General features: G+C 46.6%; 1 long non-coding RNA gene across 2 annotated transcripts in view; it reads left to right on the top strand.

Moving 5' to 3' along the window:
• Window positions 1-13677: 13677 nt before the first annotated feature.
• LOC140710271 (uncharacterized) overlaps window positions 13678-17982 on the top strand; it is an 87330-nt gene continuing 83025 nt past the window's right edge. For both annotated transcript variants that reach the window (XR_012091242.1, XR_012091243.1), the window contains exons 1-2: window positions 13678-13727; window positions 14252-14366. This is a non-coding gene — a long non-coding RNA (uncharacterized lncRNA). The remainder of the gene's footprint in view (window positions 13728-14251; window positions 14367-17982) is intronic.

Below are 17982 nucleotides of genomic sequence, written 5' to 3'. Positions count from 1 at the left end.
CTCCTGAAGTCAGCAGAGGCTCAGAGAAGTCAAGCAACTTGCCCTGGATCACACAGTAGGATGGCAGTGCAGGCAGTGCAACTCCAGAGCCCATGCTCCTAACCTCAGAGCCTCAGAACCAGCTCAGAGCCCATCTCCTCAGAACTCTCCCAACCACACAAACGCCAGCCTCCTCCATCCCACCTCACTCCTGTTCTCAGCAGAGAGACTTCCCTCCTCATCTGGGGCTCCCACAGACCCAGGAAGTTTGTGGTGATTGCATTTCCACACTGCCTTTATTCCTGCATGTCTGGCTCTGTCATAAGATGCTGAGGCTGGTCAAGGACTGTGGCTGTGGGTTCCCAGTGCCCCAGCACAGGGCTCGGCACAAAGGGTAAATGTAACTAAGATTGGTCTCATGAGGAGCCCCTCTGAGATGACAGAAGGAGCGAATGAAGTAAGAACAGTAAACAGGCTGGGTGCAGGGGCTCATGCCTATGATCCCAGCACTTTGGGGGGTCGAAGTGGGAGGATCACTGAGCCCAGGAGACCTGCTTGGGCAACATAGTGAGACCCCCTCCCTCTACAAAAAATAAAAACTTAACCGGGTATCGTGGCATGTTCCCATAGTCCCAGCTACTCAGGAGACTGAGGTGGGAGGATCACTTGAGCCCAGGAGGTTGAGGCTGTGGTGAGCTGAGATTGCGCCACTGCACTCAGCCTGGGCGAGACCCTGTCTCAAACAAACAACAAACAAACAAAAAACCAAGTTGTAAACAGACCTTGTGTGGCTTTGGGTTCAGGAGGTGGGGAGGTGTCATCATATGCAGAGGTGACAGGCTGCACAGCAATGATCCGCAGTGTCTACACCCTCTTCCCTCCACAAAGTCAAGATGGGGCATCATCTCCTAAAGGGTCTCTGAAAGCACGCCACCATTAGCCGCTTCAGTATCACTCCATTTCCCCCTGCCCCCACCCCTGGCCTTGGGGAGTTTGGGGAAGAAAGAGGGTGCTATCTGGGGAGGAGGGGTCTCTGATGGAAGTCATATATCACAGTGGCAGCTGAGGCACACAGATGGGAGTGATTTTTCTTCATGGTTTGCAGACAAATGTGGTGGACAGAAAATGGATGGTAACCTCTGGCAGCAAGAGACCTGGGGCGTAGGGAGCTGGCCATGCCTGCCTGGAATTGGGGATCACAGGCAACCATTCCCTGTGGGCCCCTGGCTCCCACCTGAGTCTATTGTCCTGGGCAGAGGCAAGGGGGCAGCCCAGACTTGGGGTAGGAGCATTGAGGGGGCATGGGAGGAGGGTATGTGTGAGGTGGCCTGGGTCTGTGCTGACTGTGTGACCAAGGCAAAGTCAGGCCCTCTGTGGGCCTCAGTTTCCCCTCTGGTACAGTGAGTTGTCAAGGCCAAGAGAATCTTGGGGAGGGATGTAGGGGGGCTTCTTCCTGGATCTCTTATCTTTAGCTGTCTCGTAGCGCCTGGGAGAGTCAGGAAAATGGATGTATCTCTGGCAGAAGCCTCAGGAGCCCCAAAGCTGCACATTTCCTGCTTCCAAATTGTCCTTGAACCTAGAGGTTTGGGGAGCTTAGAATCTTAGAATCAGGAAAGCTTGTTTTCCTAGAAAATCAGATTCCTCAGCTCTGAATGCAACCAGTGTAACTCTCCACCCACACCCCAGGTGTACAAGAAATGGAGCTTCCTTTGATTTTAAAGAATGCATCGAAATTGCATTTCAAGCTCTGTTCTGCCAGGATGGAAGAAACCCAGGCGGACTGGGCTTCCCTCTTTCAGGGGGCTGGATGATACTGGGGGGACTGCCATAGATCATGGGAGAGGACAGGTGACTCCTCAGTTGTCTGCCCATCAAGACGTGCTGCCCCTTCTGACCCTCAGTGGCTGGTCACCATGGCGTGCCGCTGTCCACAAGGTCACTCTGGTCTTTTGAGTCTCTCTGATGCTCCCACAACATGCTGGGCACAGGGGCCTCTGCTGGGCCATGTCAGACCTGTGGACCCAGACTGGGGTTCAGCCTGGAGTGGGGCACAGGCCACCATTGCTCTCAATCCTCCAGATGTGGCTGTGGATTCTGGCCTCGCCCTCAGGCCTGGAGATGGGGTAGGACCCCTTTCTCAGAGGCTTGCAGGCTCGAGGGCCCCAGGTTTCCCTTTGACTCCTCTCCTGAAACCCAGCTGAGGGGACTGCACTGGGGATCCTAGGGGTGATCGGGAGCTGGGTCACATCTGTTAGAGAAAAAGTTATTCCCACCTGGTCAACATGGCAAAACCCTGTCTCTACTAAAAATTAGCTGTGCATGGTGGCACATGCCTGTAATCCCAGTTACTTGGGAGGCTGAGGCTGGAGAATCACTTGAACCTGGGAGGCGGAGGTTGCAGTGAGCTGAGACTGTGCCACTGCATTGCAGCCTGGAAGACAGAGCTATCTGAAGAAAAAAAAAAAAAAAAAAGCAAGAAAACCAGAAACTTGTTGAAGAATGGTAAGGCAGACTTTTTATTCAGGACTATGGCAATAGGGACCATTGCGATGGGATTTGCAGCGGGGGAGAGAGAATGGGCTAAACTCCAAATATAGCATGGGCAAGTGGGAGTTTATGGTTAAGGAGCAGTGCAGGGGTCAGGATGGAAAATGACTGAGAGGAAGCATCAGGGGTGAGGGAGAATCTGACTCAACTGATCTAATAGGATTCTTGCTGAAGACAGGCTAGGGGGATCAGGCATAATCTGGGGCGTGGTGGAGAGTGAACAGCCTGGTTAGATATGGAGGATGATCAGATATTGAGGGGGGTGGTTCTTGCTAAACTGACGTAGGGTTCTTGCTAAAAGTGGATTTTGTAAGGAAGTACGCAGATGGGCTTAGCAGAGTTTCGGGAGCCTGACTAAAGTTTGGTCAAGTGAAGAATCGCTGTTACTCTCTAGAGTTACTCCCAAAATGATAAAAATAAAAATAAACATGATGGGTTTATTTTTATATACACACCCTATTCCCTGAGAGCATTTGCTTTTTTTTTTTGAGATGGAGTCTTGCTCTGTCACCCAGGCTGGAGTGCAGTGGTGCAATCTTGGCTCACCGCAACCTCTGCCTCCTGGGTTCAAGCAATTCTCTCATCTCAGCCTCCTGAATAGCTGGGATTACAGGTGTGTGCCACCACTTCTGGCTATTTTTTTTTGGTTTGTATTTTTAGTAGAGATGGAGTTTCACCATGTTGACCAGGCTGGTGTTGAATTCCTGACCTCAAGCAGTCTGCCTGCCTTGGCCTCCCAAAGTGCTGAGATTACAGGCGTGAGCCACCACTCCCAGCCAAGCATTTTCTTTTCAGGGATTGGGAGAAGAAAGAGAAAGGAATTGGGTTGGTGAGGGGTATATACAGGGGTATTCAACTATATCTGTAACTTTTTATTTATATATTTTATTAGTTATTATAAATTACATATAAAATACATATACACGCATGTGCTTGTGTATGTAAGTTGTTTATAAGTTTTTAAAAGAGAAGCATGGCCTCCGTATCCTTCTGAAGCTGAGTTCTCTCCTTTCCTATTGCATTGCTACGATTCACATTTGTTGTTGCTTGTGGCTGTTGTTCATCCATTTTGACTGCTGGATAGCATTCCATTGTGTGAGAATATCGGAGGGTGCAAATCCCAAAGACCTCCCTGACACTGTTGGAGGAGTGCAAACTGATGCAACTACATTGGAAAACAGTTTGGCAGTATCTCATGCAGGTGAATATTCAGCAATTCCACTCCTAGGTAAATACCCAAGAGAAACTCTTGCACACACAGCAGCAGTAGACATGACAAGAATGCTTATAACGATTCTGCCCACAGTAACAAAAACCTGGAAACGACCCAGATGCTCATCAACCGGAGAAGGAACGAATACCCTTGTTTGCTGACAAAATACATTTTAAAAAATAAATAAAAGGTAAGAACTCAAGCAAGTCAGGCCTAATTTTAATATAAGTTAAAACTGGATCATGGGCACATCAGTCTTTAATTTATTCTTTGAATGTCTGAAGTAATTCGTAACAAAAAGAAATTGTGTTTTGAAAAATCCTGAACTGTAGCATCTTGGACTTAGAAGGCCTGTAATCTTTGGTGTCAGAAGGGGATGGGGATGAGCTAGTCATGCCTGTGACATCCAGGAGCTTACCCAGCAAGCTTCCAGCCTTTGTCTGTGTACTCTCTGCAGTGGAGTGATCCAGAGTGCATGATAAGATTAACTCCAGGGGTGGGGTAGGTCAAGATACAAACATTACTCTTATCTGCAGATATTGCTCATAAGGAAGAGAAGTGACCTAGAATGACACAGAAGGGGCTGATAACAAATCAGGGTGACCAAGGATGACACCCCCCTGCCAACTCTACGAGGGACTGACAAACTGTGCCCTATCTTAGAGATTGGCTTCCGGAGGGACCAGGATGAGCCAGCACAGCTGGAAAAGGGTGTCCCAGAGCAAAATGTGGTGCATGGGTTGGCCTGATAGAGCGAAGCTGGTGGGCCCAGGGCATCAGGCCAGAAAACTGAATCTTCCTTATCCCCTCCACTCCAGAATCTTGTCTTATTCACCAAGTCCCCTTATGGTTTATAATCCAATCCCCCAGCCCTTCTGGGACATCTGTACTACATTTCTCTTTAACTTGAATAGCATGCTGCTGGATGCATGCATGCCTGAATGCATGGACCCTGTATCTACATATGCACATGCCTAGACCGGTGTGCACATGCCTAAATCGGTGTGCACATGGGGTCCTGAGGAGTTAGTAGCTGTGGACATGCGTGTAGCTCCCCCTGGATCAAGTCCATGCCACACCATCACTGCTGCCAGATGACTCCCCAGCCTATTCTTGACTTCTCTGCCTTCCATCTCACCCCCTCTAAGCTCCCCATAGCAACCAGGGGTTGGGGAGACTCCTGAAACCCAGAGCTGACCCTGCCACTACACAGCATGGATGAATGAATGTGTGTTACAGGCACTTCTATGCTGATGCATGTGGGCTCCTGGATCCTGTGTGTGCACATGGAGATTTGTATGTACCCTATTTCATTTTTATATTTATTTTATTTTTTGATTTGGTAATACCTGGACATGATAAAAGCTTCACACAATTAAAAAAGATACATAAGAAAAGTCCATGTCCCAGTCTCTTTTTGAATGGTGGAGGAAGGACTTCCAAAAATCTGCTCCTTCATAAAAGCAATGAAAATACTGGAGAAACTCTCCAATATACTTTTTTGAAATGCTGGAAATTAAAAGCTTACAACAATCTGAGGAGTGTTTATTTTAAAATAGCTGAATCTTGGTAAGACCATGAGCTTTATGATGTTTTGTTTTTGTTTTTCTAAGACAGGGTGTTGCTCTGTCACCCAGGCTGGAGTGCAGTGGGATGATTGTGGCACAGCAGCCATAACCTCTTGGGCTCAAGCAGTCCTCCCACCTCCCAGTCTCCTGAGTAGCTGGTACCACAGGCATCCACCACCGTGATGTTTTAACCTGCCTTAATCCCATTTCTCTCTCCCTATCTCTGTGATATTTTTGAAAACTGTGTTATTTGGATTTCTACCTGTTTCTTGGGATATAGCTCCTAAAATTTTTGGAATCTCCAGAGTAATTAGTGTCTTTTGTGTGCTAATGACATGACTGATGGCACGAGGTAGGTGGGGGGCCCTAGACAGCTTCAGGATGGGATCTGGTCACTGGACCAGTCTGAGAAACAGAATGAAAAAAGTGAACTCTAGAGCCTCAGAGACCTGTAGGATACCACCAAGTGTACCAACATGTGCAAAATGGGAGTCTCAGAAAGATGGGAGAGAGAGATGAGGAAAAAAGAATATTTGAAGAAATAATGACCAAAACCTCCACAGATTTAGTCAAAAAACATTAATCTGCACATCCAAGGAGTGCAACAAACTCCAAGAAAGATAAACTTAAAAAGGTCTCTATCTAGGCACTTCATTGTCAAACTGTTGAAAGCCCAAAGCAGAGAGAATCTTGAAAGCCTCAAGTCAAAATTGATTCACCAGGTGCAAGCAGTCCTCAAGACTAACAACTGACTTTATGTGAGAAACCATGAAGACCAGAAAGCAGTGGGATGAATATTCAAAGTGCTGAAAGAAAGACTACTAACGAAGAATTCTTCATCCAGTAAATTATTCTTCAAAAGGGGGAATTAAGACATTCCTAGATTTAAAACATTGGAGAATCTATTACTTGAAGACTTGCCTTACAAGAAATACCAAAGGGAGGCCTTTAGGTTGAAATGAATGAACAGCAACTGGAATCTGTGTGAAGAAACAAAGGTTACAGAAGTAAAGTACAGAAGTAAGGAGGAACAATAACTACACAGGCAGATATAAGGCACATAAATGTAATTTTGTTTATAACTTTTTTCTTCTATCTTATTTAAAAGATAACTACACAAAGCAATAATTATAAAGCTATGCTGATGGGTTTGTAATGTACAGAGATATAATTTGTATGACAACAATAGTATAAAAGAGGAGGGAGGAAATACAAGTATATTGGAGCAATATTTTAGTATACTATGGAAATTATATTGGTATTGAACCAAATTAGATTATTTTAAGTTAATATATTGATTGTAATCTCTAGGGAAAAGAAAATAACCCAAAAAAGAAAAGAAACAAAACAAGATATCAAAATGGTATACTAGTAGCCAGGCATGGTGGCTCACATCTGTAATCCCAGTGCTTTGGGAAGCCGAGGTGGGTGGATCACTTGAGGTCAGGCATTCAAGACCAGCCTGGCCAACATGGTGAAACCCCAGCTCTACTAAAAATACAAAAATTAGCCAGACATGGTGGCGGGGGCCTGTAGTCCCAGCTACTCAGGAGGCTGAGGCATGAGAATCACTTGAACCCGGGAGGTGGAGGTTGCAGTGATCCAAGATCATGCCGTTGCACTCCAGCCTGGGCAACAGAGCGAGATTCTGTCTCAAAAAAAAAGGCATGCTAGAAATTATCTGTTTAACACAAAAGAAGGTAGTATTGGAGGAATAGAGGAACAAAAAGACACAAGATATACACATGGCAAAGTAAAATGGTAGACATGAATAATAAAGCCCCAAAATATATGAAGCAAAAACTGACAGAATTGAAGGCAGAAATAGACAATTCAACAATAATAGATGGAAACTTTAATCTTCTACTTTTAATAATGAATATAATACCTATGCAGAAGATCAACAAGGAAATGAAAGACCTGAACAATATTAAAAACTAACTTGACCTAACAGACATCTATGGAATATTCCTCTCAACAACAGCATTTTTCCCAAGGGCACACAGATCATTTTCTAAAACAGGTAATATGTTAGGTCACAGAACTAGCCTCATGCATTTAAAAGAATTTAAATCATACAAAATATGTTTTCTGACCACATAAAATGAAATTAATTATAAAAACATAATGAAACAACTTTGGGAAAGTACTTACTTTCCAAAAAATGTGGAAATATAAACAACACACTACTAACTAGCCAATTAGTCAAAAAAGAAATAACAAGGAAAACTAGAAAATATTTTGAGATGAATGAAAATGAAAACACAGCATACCACAACTTATGGGATGCTGCTTAGGCAGTACTTAGAGGACAGTTTACAGTTACAACCACCTATATTAAAATAAAGAAAGATCTCAAATCAGTCACCTAAACTTCCTCCACAAAGAAATTAGAAAAAGAGGGGCAAACTAAATCCAAAGTAAGCAGAGACAGTTACATAATAAAAATTAAAGAGGAAATAAATGAATGTACCACTTTATACCTAGTAGGATGGGTATAACAATGAAAAAAGGACAATAACAGGTATGACTTGGCAGGGATTTGGAGAAATCGAAACCCTCGTACATTACTGATGGGAATATAAAATGGAAACATTATGTCAGTTTCTCAAAAAGTTGGATAGAGTTACTATATGACCCAGCAATTTCAGGTATACATCCAAGTCAAATAAACCATTTGCACACAAAAATTTATTAATGTATGTTCACAGCAACATTATTTATAGTAGCCAAAAGGTGTAAGCAACTCAAGTATCCATTAGCTGATGAATGTGTAAACAAAATGTGGTATATCCACACAACAGGGTATTATTAAGCCATGAAAAGAAAGGTGCTACCACATAGATGATCCTTGAAAACATTATGCTAAGTGAAAGAAGACACAAAAGGCCACACATTGTATGAGTCCATTTATATGAGAGATCTAAAATAAGGAGCTCCATGGAGACAGTAAGTAGATTGATGGTTGCCTGGGGCTGGGAGCAGGGAGAAGTGAGGTCTAAGTGCTAATGGGTATGGGATTTCTTTTTGAGGTGATGGAAATGTTCTGGAATTAAACAGTGATTGTACAACTTTGTGAATATACTAAAGACACTGAATGCACACTTTAAAAGGATAAATTTTATGGCATATGAATTATATCTCAATAAAACAGTCATAAAAGCCAATGTTCTCTCATGCAATTTTCTTAGTTTCTTGTGTATCTTTCCAGAGATACTCTAGGCACATGGTAGCATACATATGTATATAATAAATATTTCTGGGTTTTTTGTTTGTTTTTGTTTTGTTGAGATGGAGTCTCGCTCTCTCACCCCAGCTGGAGTGCAGTGGTGCGATCTCAGCTCACTGCAATCTCCTCCTCCTGGGTTCGAGTGATTCTCCCACCTCAGCCTCCAGAGTAGCTGGGATTACAGGCATGCGCCACAACACCCAGCTAATTTTGTATTTTTAGTAGAGGTGGGGTTTCACCATGTTGGCCAAGCTGGTCTCGAACCCCTGACCTTAAGTCGTCTGCCCGCCTCAGCCTCCCAAAGTGCTGGGAGTAGAGGCGTGAGCCACTGTGCCCAGCCTATAATAAATATTTCACTAAGTTTGAGATTCTATTAATGAAAACAGTATTTTATGTACTAAAAAGGAAGAAAACAGTACTTGATTTTAATTGTAAGGCATATCTCAATTTCAGGGATGTTAACATGTTTAACATGTGGCTCTTGGAATCAGTGCAAACATTGATCACGTGTTTTGGAGAGCTCATGCATCAGGATATATCCTGGATGTGGTGGATACTTTCAGTGGACCTCACAGGTCCCTTCTGGACAGCTCCTGCACACAGTAGTGGCTTTCTGTGTCTCTATCTAAGGGTTCTTCCTGGATGTGCTTAGCCCAGAAATGCAGAATTAGTGCCCAGGATCATCCCTCAGCCAGCAAGGAACAGGAGTTGTAGAGAAAGCCAGGTGTGGGGGGGCTCATGCCTGTAATCCCAGCACTTTGGGAGCCAAGGCGAGCAGATCACTTGAGGTCAGGAGTTTGAGACCAGCCTGGCCAACATGGCGGAAAAAAAAAAAAAAAAAAAAAAAAGGAAAGAAAGGAAAAGAAAATCAGCCAGGCGTGGTGGCATGTGCCTGTAATCCCAACTACTTGGGAGGCTGAGGCAGGAGAATCACTTGAACCCGGGAGGTGGAGGTTGCAGTGAGCCAAGATCTTGACACTGCACTCTGGCCTGGGTGACAGAGTGAGACTCCATCTCAAAACAACAACAACAACAACAACAACAACAGAAAACCAACCAGGAATTTTAGGGAAGCACCAACAACCTCCTTGCCCTTCAGAGACAATTCTGAAGTGCGTCTCACATGGTCTCTCAGAGGATGTCTAGCAGGACGGAGCCCCAGAGACCCCAGGTGGTAACTCACTCAGAATACACATTTGTCTCCTGTCATCCTTGCTGAGATTCCTGGGATCCCACATAAACTACGTGCACCCAAATCCCAGTCTTAGACTTTTCCTTTGAGAGAACCCAGATTTAAACACTGTGTATATGACTGTGAATGTGGTGTGCACATCCATGTTCATGAGTATGTAGGAATCAAAGTATGAATACATGTGTATACCCATGTCTATGTGTGTCTGTGGAAGCATTTCTGTTTGGAAATTGGCATGAATTTGTATGTACACGTGTGCATGTTCATGCATGAATTTTTTTTTTTTTTTTTTTTTTTGAGACAGGGGTCTTGCTCTGTCACCCAGGCTGGAGTGCCGTGGTGTGAATACGGCTCACTGTAGGCTCAAACTCCTGGGCTCCAAGGATCCTCCCGCCTCAGCCTCCCGAGTAGCTGGGACTACAGGTGCCTGTCACCCCATCCAGCTAAATTTTTTTGATTTTTTTGTAGAGATGGGGTTTCACCATGTTGCCCAGGCTGGTCTAGAACTTCTGGGTCCAAGTGATCCTCCCGCTTTGGCCTCTCAAAGTGCTGGGATTACAGGCGTGTGCCACCACACCAGCCTTTGTGTGTGCTTATACTCCAGTGCAGATGCATCTATTGAGTGCTCGTGTGTGCCAGTGTCCATGTACATTATATATTTGTCATATTGCACATAGAGGGGCTCTCAGACCTGTTTAAGGGCGTGTTTGCGTACCTGCAGGAGCCAGAAAGGTCGAGGGAGCCTGAGAAAGACCCTCAGAGGGTCTCTGGTGCTTAGGAGCCTCTTGTTGGGTGGTGCCGCTGGGGAGATGGGTGGGGAATGCATTGTAATAGTGGCCTGTTGCACACCCTCTCTTTCTCTGCAGACACCTGTCTGGAGACAACCTCATCAAGTCTGGTCTCAGATGTGTGTTCTCTCTGATGGGAGACAGCTGGAGCGGCTGTCAGGTCCCCCTGGCAATAGTGGTGCCTGCGGTGGCACCTGTCAGCAGCACCTTAACACTGTTCCAGTGATGGCTGCTGCGAGTGGGAAGGTGACAGGAGGCAGTCGTTCTTGGGGTCTGGGAGGCTCTTTGCTGCACTGCTCCTTGACCCCTCTACATGGAAAGGTGAGCCCCAGTTCCTGTTCATCTTCTGGAATTGCAGACCTCCTCCCCACGTCACCTCCCGCGGATTTCCTCACTGGTCTTGACTCTGGCTGATGCCACCCACACGCCTCCACTCCAGCTGTTTTCCTATGACAGCGTGTGATGCCATGCCTCCCTGTGTTTCCTGGCCCCTCTGCCTCAAAGACTTTGGTTTCCCACCTCTGTCTGGTGAATTTCCCCTTTCCAGGGCCAGCTTCCAATTCCCTTTTTCAGACAGCCTGTCATGCTGTGCCCAGGCAGAGCCTTCCTCCCCAAACCCACATAGCTCTTGGCACATTTCTCTTCCATTACGCATATTGGTTGCCAGGAAGGAGAGTTCAGGTGAATGCCTGCCTCTGGCTCCCAGTCACAATGTTTGAGTCTCAAGGAGGCCGACCAGGTGGAGTTAGGTGACCTCAACCCAAGGGAACAAGGGTCAGAGTTGGGCAGGGTAAGGTCTGGATCCCAGGAAGGTAATTCTGTTGTTCTTAAAATAAGACCCCAGCTGGTGATGAGGAGAGAGACCTGGAGGACACAGAGAAGGGCCCAGAACCCTCCTTCACTCCAAGAGGACAGGCTGCTGACCACAGGGCAGAGGGCCAAGGTTCTAGGAAAGGGGCACAGAGGTCAGGACTGTTCTGCAGTCTAGCAAGAACTGGAACTCAAGCTTCAGCCTTCTGATTGAGCTCACCAGTCTTGAAGGAGACTGGAGGTCCCTGGACCTAGGTTCAAATCCCCAATCCTCCACTTATTTGCTGTGTGACCTTGGGCAAGTCACTTCACCTATCTGAGCCTTGGTTGCCATCAGTGCAACATGAGGTAACAGTGCTCAATTTAGGGAGATAATGTTGGGGAGGGCCTAGCCCAGATGTGGGCACACAGCAAGCACTGATCTCCACCTTGGGGAAAGAAAGTCACAGCTGCAGCCACTGGGGCTGCCTGAGACAAGCTTAGGGAAACATTGCCAACTCCGGTTCCTTATTGCTGGGGGTGAAGGCTCTTGGCAGCCCCAGGCTGCACTTGACCCTTGAATCCTTTATGTTCTGTGTGACTTTTATCAAGTCATTTCACCTCTCCACACCTCAGTTTCCTGCCCCACAAACTGGAGACACTAATAGAACCCACCTTATGGGGTTGTTTGTAAGAATGGATTGCTATTAATTGCTATAGGGAATGAAATAATTGCTTGTTAATTGCTATGAATGTTAAAAATCCATTGCTATGTGAGTTAATTTCTTGAAAGTGCCCACCACAGTGCCTGGCACATAGTGGGCATTCAGTGTTCAGCAGCGGTTACTGTCATTGAGACAACATTTGAACACTTGCTCTGCGCCAAACTTCATGCCAGGCACCCAAGACATCAAGACAGAGGCACAACTTGATCCCTGGGTACTCTAAGGCCAGTTGGGGGTGGCCGAGGGGGAGGATGGAAGCGCCCAACTGCCTCATGGAAAGTATAAAACATCACAAGGCAGAGTCAGAAAAAGAGGTGCAGGAGGGCTTCCTGGAAGAGAAGGTTTTTGACTGCTGCTTTGATAGCTGGGAATGTAACAACAATGTAACTAATATTTACTGAGAATTCACTGTGTGCCAGGCACTGTAGGTGTTTCACCTGCATGGTCTTCTTTAAAGCTTGTAACAGCAATAGGTAATAGGGACTATCACACCCATTTCATGGAAGAAGAAAGTGAGACTTAAAGAGATTCAGACTCCTGCCCAAGATCACCCACGCCTGAGTTTGAATTTTCAGCTACCTGAGCTCTGAAGCCCCTCACTCTTCGGCACTCCAGGAAGAGGGATGTAAAATTGCAGAAATAGGGGAGGGTGGGCACAAGTGTTAACTGTTCACCAGGGTATACCAGACCTGGCTGGGACATTTTGCTTGCTTGATCACATACAATCCTTACAACAAGCCATATGAGGTAGACAATATTATCATCTCCATCTTGCAGATGAGGAAACAGGTTCAAAGCAGTTGAGCATTTTGTACAAGGTTAAACAACAGGCAGTGGGCTCTGACTCCAGGCGCTCCAATTCCCAAGCCCATGTTATTTCTGATACCGTGGGTGTGTTCTGGAAACAGAAAGGAACTGTCCAGTGTGGCTAAAAGCTAGGGTCCTTGCAGAGAACAAAGTATGGAGCAGCTGGGACTGAATTTCGAAGGGCTAGATGTCCATTCATACAGTAGACAATGGGGAGCCCCTGAAGATTGTGGAGTAGGGGCATGGCGAGGCCGGAGCTGCAACTTCCAAAGATGAACCACGTCGCAGCACCTAAGATGGGTGGGATGGGGATGAGAGAGGCAGCAGGAGCCCCATCAGGAGACAGCACCAGGTGATGCTGACTTTAGATGACAAGAGATATGAACAAACTGGCCTTTTGCTGGGGAAAGAAAACAGAGAGCTCAGGGATAAGAAACAGCCGGGGGCAGGGCCATTAGCCTTATCAAAAAGCTGATTGCTCTTAGCAAAGTATTTAATACGATTTCCTGCTATTAGGGCCAAACCTGAACTAGCAAGATTATTAATTCTAAAGATAATCATTAAGCTGGGCGGACCGTATTTTAATATATGGCAACAGGCGAGCTATTGTCATTTTTTCCCTTCTATCTTGATTGCAGGTCACCCAATTAGAGCTGGTTTCAAGTGTCCCTTCCTGGAGGTAGTGAGATAAGGCTTAATGTCCTCAAATAAGAACTATCGGCTGTGACTAGAGGCCCATAAATATTAATAAATCTATAATTAGTCCTGTGAAAAGGGGGATCAATCCTGGAGAAGGTTCCACCCATTAATACTAGAAATCACTTTTGCTGGGAAAGTGGGCTTTTCTGTTCCAAATGCCAGGCTGTTTGAGGAGGATGCAGCTCTGTCAGGTTTGCCAGACTGATTCACGTCTACTCTGCCATAGTCATAGTATCGCGGGGGCAGCGACAATCCCTGCAGGGTCTCTCAGAGAAGAAAGGCTTCCCAGAGGTGGTGACGGGAGAGGGTTGTGGCTCCCATGATCTTGTCTATCATTATTTTAATTTTTTACTTAAGTTTTTTTTTTTCTTTTTTTTGAGACAGAATCTCGCTCTGTTGCCCAGGCTAGAGTGCAGTGGCGTGATCTCAGCTCACTGCAACCCTCAACCTCCTGGGTTCAAGCAATTCTCCTGCCTCAGCCTCCTGAGTAGCTGGGATTACAGGTGCACACCATCCCACCCAGCTAAGTTTTGCATTTTTAGTAGAGATGGGGTTTCACCAGGTTGGCCAGGCTGGTCTTGAACTCCTGACCTCAGGTCATCCACCTGCCTCGGTCTCCCAAGGTGCTGGGATTACAGGTGTGAGCCACTGCACCTGGTCGTAAGTTGCTTTATTTACTTATTTAAAAAATATTTATGTATACCTTTATTTTCAGACAGGTGTCTTGCTGTGTTGCTCAGGCTGATTTTGAACTCCCAGGCTCAAGCAGTCTTCCTGCCTCAGCCTCTGGATAGCTGGAATTACAGGCCTATACCATCATGCTCGGCAATGTAAGTTGTTTTATTGTTACTGTATACCAGAACCCTAATAAAGAAAAAATTTCTTATTTTTCATGTGAAATGTGAGTGGGATAGTGGGCTAAGTGAAGGAGCTTTGTGGAGCTATAAGGTACCCAGAGATATGAATACATGTTATTCTATTCCAAAATTTTATTGAGGTATAGTACATACTCAGTAAAATATACACATCTTTAAATACAGCTTAATAACTTTTTTTTTCTTTTTTTCTGAGATGGAGTCTTGCTCTGTCACCCAGGCTGGAGTGCAGTGGTGTGATCTCGGCTCATTGCAACCTCTGCCTCCGGGGTTCAAGCAGTTCTCTTACCTCAGCCTCCTGAGTAGTTGGGATTACAGGTGCGTGCCACCACGCCCAGCTAATATTTTGCTTTTTTTTGTTTTGGTAGAGATGGGGTTTCACCCCATGTCTGGCCAGGCTGGTCTTGAACTCCTGACCTCAAGTGATCCGCCTTGGCCTCCCAAAGTGTTGGGATTACAGGCGTGAGCCCCTACACCCAGCCAATGACTCTTATGTATGCATACACGTGTGTGACTTTTACCCAGGTAAAGATAATGCTTCTATCAACCCTGAAGGCTCCCTTACACCCTTCCCATTCCACATCCCCCCAGAGGTAACTACCCTTCTGACCTCTGGTACCGTAGACACAGTTTGCCTGGTTGTGAACCTTGCATAAACAGAAACATACAGCACCAACTTCTGAGACTCATCATTATGTCCCAAAATCATAGGTAAAGTATGTTTTAAAATAATTGCTATTTGTTTGGTATCACGAAAGTAATACTTACTGTAGAAATGATATAAAAGCACAAATGAACAGAGAATGGTGGACATCACCTTTGTACCTGAGCGCTTCTAAGAGCATCTCTCTCTATGTGTTTGGTAATAATCATTTGATGTGCCCAGTGTAGAAATTCTGGAAAGTAAAAGACTCTTGGGCTGGGCGTGGTGGCTCACGCCTGTAATCCCAGCACTTTGGGAGGCGGAGGTGGGCAGATTGCTTTAGCTCAGGAGTTTGAGACCACCCTGAGCAACATTGCAAACCTCGTCTCTACAAAAAATAGAAACATTAGCTGGGCACCGTGGTATGTGTCTGTAGTCCCAGCTATTTGGCAGGCTGAGGTGGGAGGATCACTTGAACCTGGGAGGCAGAGGTTGCAGGGAGTGGAGATCGCACCACTGCACTCTAGCCTGTTTCCTTGTCTCAAAACAGACAAAAGACTCTTGGTTGCAACTGACACAAACCTGACTTCCACTGGTTTGAGCAAGATTCAATTGGTCGTGTCAAGTAACTGAGAGAACCAGGGGCTCAAACAATGTCTCTGTCTCTCTCTCCATCTTTCCCAGGCTTGGCTTCATTTATGCAGACGGGCTCTGTCTATGGCCAGTAGTGGCCGCCAGCAACCCCTGACTCAATCTCCGCACTTCAGCAACCCTAAGAGCATCTTTCTCTATAGCAATCCCAGGGCAAACTCTGATTGGATTTGCTGGGGTCACATGCCCATCCTCGGGCCAATCACTTGGCTAGGCTGATGGAGGACTCTAATTGGTTAGCTGGAGTCGTGGTGGGGCAGCGTCCTGATTACAGCTGCACCACAGGCAGGGAGTTGGCGAGGGGAGGTCTTCCAAAGGCGCCAGAGAAGGAACACAGAAAGAGTGTTGGGGAGACCTAACTAGGGCAGCTTTGTCCTGCACAGTCAGCAGGATGTTGTCTGGCTAGGCATGGTGGCTCACACCTGTAATTCCAGCACTTTGGAAGGCCAAGGTTTGCGACCAGCCTGAGCAACTTAGAGAGACACTCCCCACCCCATGCCCCATCTCTACAACAAAAAATAAAAATAAAAATTAATTGGCCGTGGTGGCATGCACCTGTGGACCTAGCTACTCAGGGGGCTGAGGCCAGAGGATCGCTTGAGCCAGGGAGGTGGAGGTTGCAGTGAGCTATGATTGCACCACTGCACTCCAGCCTGGGTGACAGAGTAAGACCCTGTCTCAAAAAAAAAAAAAAAAAAAAAAAAATTGACTGCTCTGCAGGACAGGACATTCCTAAGGATAGGAGCTGGGACTTTTGTCTCCTTAGTGAGCTCCAACCCAAGTGTCTCAATCTTTGGTCCCATCTTCGTGCCTCCATCTCATATTTTACAAGGTCAAAAAAGCTTCAGGGCTTGAAAAATGAGGATGTGGAGAAGACAAACCTCAACAATCTAGTCAAAACTAGCAGACCATGACCTCCTGTGTGCACCAACCCAGCCTCCTGGTTGGGTCCCTGGCATGGCATCCAGCCCAGAGCCTGGCACAGAGATAGTGTTGTGGTAGGGGGCAGCACTAGACTCCAGAGGCCAGGCTTGGACACTGGGCCGAATTGAGGACTAGCTAAAACAGGTCTGGCATGGAAGCCCCTCCCCAAACAAAGCATCCTCCTGGAAGATATGCTCACCAGTGTGCCAGGTCAGTTTACCACTGCCGTGGCAACAGCTGGAAGTTACTGACCCTGTTTATGGCAACCACTGGACAAACCAGAAGTGATCATCCTCATCCTAGACATTTTTGCATCAACTGCTCCTTAATTTGCACATAATTAAAAATGGGTATAAATACGAGTGTAGAGCTGGCTCTAACCTGCTACTCTGGGCACGCTGCCTATGGGGTAGCCCTGCTCTGCAAGGATCAGTACTGGCTCTGTGGCTGTGTACATTGCCGCTTCAATAGAAGTTGCTAACACAACCAGCTCGCCCTTGAATTCTTTCCTGGGTGAAGCCAAGAATCCTTCTGGGCTAAGCCCCAATTTGGGGGCTTGCCTGTCCTGCATCAGTGTCATCAGATGTTTGAATAAATGGAGGGAGGTGATAACAGCATTTATGATGCACTCGCTGTGTGCCAATCCTCCGTAATTCCCTGGACATCTTACTTTAGCCTCACGTGTTTCAGGCGCTGGAGATTCCTCTCTTCTGGGTTCTAACTTTGATTCCCATATAATAGGTTTGCTATTTTATTTATCTTATTTTTACTATTAAGTGTTTAGAGTGTGCAAGAGAAAAGATATCAATTCTTTCACCAGGAGTTTACAATCTAGTGGATAGGGAAACTGAGGCACGCACAGTTGCGCAGAACAGTGTGGAGCACGGGGAGGTGGGTGGGTGTTCGGCGGGGGAGGCCATCTGGAATGAGTCCGGAGTATTGATGAGACGGATGAGAGGGATCCCTTGAGCTCTGAGGTGGGCTAGAGGAGAGAAAGGGGGTCTCAGCAGTGGCGTCCCCAGGTCTAGACCGGTTTCAGCCAGTCCAGGGCGGCCAGGGCTGCTCTTAGCCAGGCCCTCTCCCCTCCTCCTTCCCCCACCTCCCCTCTGCAGCAGCCGGCGCAGTGATTGACGCGGTAATTGGCGCGCGTAGGCACTGGGCTAATTGAGGTCAGGCTGCAGATTGCAGTGGCTGCTTCACGGAGGCGGTGGGCGCGGGGGCTGCGCGCGCTCCCTTCCCCGGCAAGCGAGGCCCCCCCGCCCCCCCGTCCCTTTTCCCTGGGGAGGACGTTCTCCAGCGGCAGGTGTCCAGGTATTCTGGGGAGGTCTCCTGGGCCCTTCCATTTCAGGGGCA

Source organism: Chlorocebus sabaeus, chromosome 2 (genome assembly GCF_047675955.1).
Source record: "Chlorocebus sabaeus isolate Y175 chromosome 2, mChlSab1.0.hap1, whole genome shotgun sequence".
NCBI classification, from domain to species: Eukaryota; Metazoa; Chordata; class Mammalia; order Primates; family Cercopithecidae; genus Chlorocebus; species Chlorocebus sabaeus.
The sequence above is the reverse complement of the archived record's forward strand: the minus strand, read 5'-3'. Positions and strand labels throughout refer to the sequence as shown.